Here is a 2,901-nt window from a genome sequence, read left to right as displayed (position 1 = left end):
TGAGTGGAAATAACAGATGGATATACATCCCCAAGCAGGAACCACGTAAAGGCCAAGCAAGCTGTATGTATGTCTAAATATATGCCAAGCGTAAGCCTGCAATGCAGGCATTATTTTCATATCCATATGAGGAGAGTCTAGCCATCAATATGTTAGAGCTAAAAGCAGATATAGGCGTTATCCATTGGGTTGAAAGGAATAGGTGACAGAACGTATAGGGGGTTTTACTTCATTTACATAAAGGATGGACCTATGTATTGTATATGCATAAAAGCAGAGCCGGGGTCTAAGGGAGGCAGTTGTTGTTCCGCGGACCGGCTCGGCTTTACAAGTTCTTGTAAGAAGTGTTATTCTTAAGACAATTTTCCACGACAATGGCAGAGAAATTAACATTAAATTCTGTCAACAGCTCTGGTGGACATTCCTGCAGTCAGCATGCCAATTGAACGCTCCCTCAAAACTTGAGACATCTGTGGCATTTTGTTGTGAAGAAACTGTACATTTTAGGGTGGCCTTTTATTGTCCCTAGCACAAGGTGCACCTGTGTAATGATCATGCTGTTAAATCAGCTTCTTGATATGCTATACTTGTCAGGTGGATGGATCATCTTGGTAGAAGAGAGGATCATCTTGCTCACAACAGGTATGCATACAAATGTGTGCAAAACAATTGAGATTTTCTGGGATGTTTTATTTCAGCTCATGAAATATGGGACCAACACTTTACATGATGCTTTTCCATTAGAGTATTGGCAACTGTGTCTTTATGGAAACAATGGACGTGACTTATGATGATGCTTATGTTGTTAACCTCAAAGTATTCAAACTGAAGACACATCTGTTTCTTTTGTGCCCTCTGACTGACTAACTAGCTATTACAGTTGGCTAACAGGTCTGACTGGTTAGCCATTAGCGGAATGTGGGCCATTCTTTTAGACCTCCTGCACCCACACCTGTCTGAAATGATCAGGTCTGGTTGAGAGACATTGCAAATCAAAATGTGGTATGGTGGTAGGGAGGAGGAAGCGGGGCCTTACATATTGGAGTGGCAGTTTGCACATGGCGAGGGGCCAGTCGGGCATGATGTGGTTATGACACTCCCGCACGGAGCAGCAGGGGGGCTGGCCCTCGTTCAGCTCTGTCCTCAGGAAGTACTCCTGGGGAACAACAGGAAGTTAAAGGGTTAACCACGGGAGGAGTTAGCCTGGTCCCGTATTCACAAAGAGTCTCAGAGCAGGAGTGCTGATCTAGGATCAGTTTTGCCTTTTAGATCACGAGGAAAATAATTATATGGACAGGTGGATCTGGCCTTAGATCAGCACTCCTGCTCTGAGAAGCTTTTTGAGCCTTGGTCCCATACTGTACGTGGTGTAGCGCTTCCTACTCTCCAATCACTGTCAAGCCATACACACAGAGGGTTGGCTAACAACACAGACTAGACCACCAGGCTATGGGAGGAGGCTTTCACAGAACATAAATTCAATTGGAACACATTCACTTGCACAGTGACGTGCTCATTTGCGTCACATAAATGTCACCCAAAGAGGAATGAGGCTTTCTCAGAATTACATTACCACAACATCCTGCTTCAATGAACAGCTTGTACATTTCTCTGAGACGGTGTTTGAGAAATAACACACAAAAGACAGAAAGAAAGACTGGGAATAGGAGAGAGTTAAGTAGAGCAAAGGAGTGTGTTAAAGAGTGATGGAGAGGATTATGGAGGGGTAGAGGGGGTGGAGTAGAAGAATAGAGAGAGAGAGAAGAAGTGAAGAGGGATGAGTGTAGTGGAGGGGGTCAGTGCCAGAGGAGGTTGCTGAGGGGAGGACGACTCATAATAATGGCCTGAATGGAATCAAACAAGGTTTCTATGTGTTTAATACCATTCCATTCCAGCCATTATTATGAGCCGTCCTCCACTCACCAGCCTCCGGTGATCAGTGCTCTCACCCCAGCTAGTGTGAGGATGTTGGTGATGTTCTTGGTGATGACCAGAGAGCTCTTGGCCCGAGTTACTGCCACATACAGCAGATTCCACTCATCGTCTGGGACGTCACCTAGAGGACGAGGGAGAAAACAGTGGAGTCAGCCACTAAAAAACATTGGTACTGTAATCTGGACTGTAATACATTAACCAATGTTCTGACTTGGCGTAGGCTGTGGACCAATGCAAACAGTCATTGGCCTTAGATAACTTCTTTGGGCTAGGGGGCAGTATTTTGACGTCCGGATGAAAAACGTGCCCAAAGTAAACTGCCTGCTACTCAGGCCCAGAAGCTAGGATATGCATATAATTGTTAGATATGGATAGAAAACACTGTAAAGTTTCTAAAACTGTTACAATTATGTCTGTGAGAACGTATTTGGCAGGCGAAACCCCGAGGACAAACCATCCAGAAATGTGTTTTTTTGAGGTGACAGTGTTTTCAATGGGTTTTCTATGTGTATCTAGATTTACAAGGCACTTGCTTGCAGTTCCTATCGCTTCCACTAGTCTTTATAAATTGGTTGATGTTTTTCTTTAGAGAAATGAAGAAGTATGGCAGTTCAGAATGAGGGTCGCCTGGCGGGTTGAAATCTGATTTTCATGTGTTGGTATGCTGGGCGCTGTCCTAAGATAATCGCATGGTTTGCTTTCCCCTTAAAGCCTTTCTTAAATATGACACGGTGCCTAGATTAACGAGAAGTTAAGCTTTAATTTGGTGTGTTGCACTTGTGAATGTATGAAAGTTAAATATTTTAATTCATCTTTTTTGAATTTGGCGCTCTGCCATTTCACTGGATGTTGTCAAATCGATCCCGTTAACGGGAGTTGAGCCCAAAGAAGATAAGAGTTGGTATTTGGATAGATTTTCCAACTGCCTAATGATTGCACACACACACACCCACACACCTCCTGAGC

At 44.0% G+C, this 2,901-nt stretch overlaps 1 long non-coding RNA gene across 1 annotated transcript; it reads right to left on the bottom strand.

The window, feature by feature from the left end:
- Window positions 1-669: 669 nt before the first annotated feature.
- On the bottom strand, window positions 670-2,409 carry LOC123724070 (uncharacterized). Its single transcript, XR_006770653.1, has 2 exons — window positions 1,950-2,409; window positions 670-1,156 (listed from the first exon to the last, which is right to left on the bottom strand). It is a non-coding gene; the product is annotated as an uncharacterized lncRNA (long non-coding RNA).
- Between the last annotated feature and the right edge of the window lie 492 nt (window positions 2,410-2,901).

Source organism: Salmo salar, chromosome ssa07, assembly GCF_905237065.1.
Source record: "Salmo salar chromosome ssa07, Ssal_v3.1, whole genome shotgun sequence".
In the NCBI taxonomy this organism is placed as follows: Eukaryota; Metazoa; Chordata; class Actinopteri; order Salmoniformes; family Salmonidae; genus Salmo; species Salmo salar.
The sequence above is the reverse complement of the archived record's forward strand: the minus strand, read 5'-3'. Positions and strand labels throughout refer to the sequence as shown.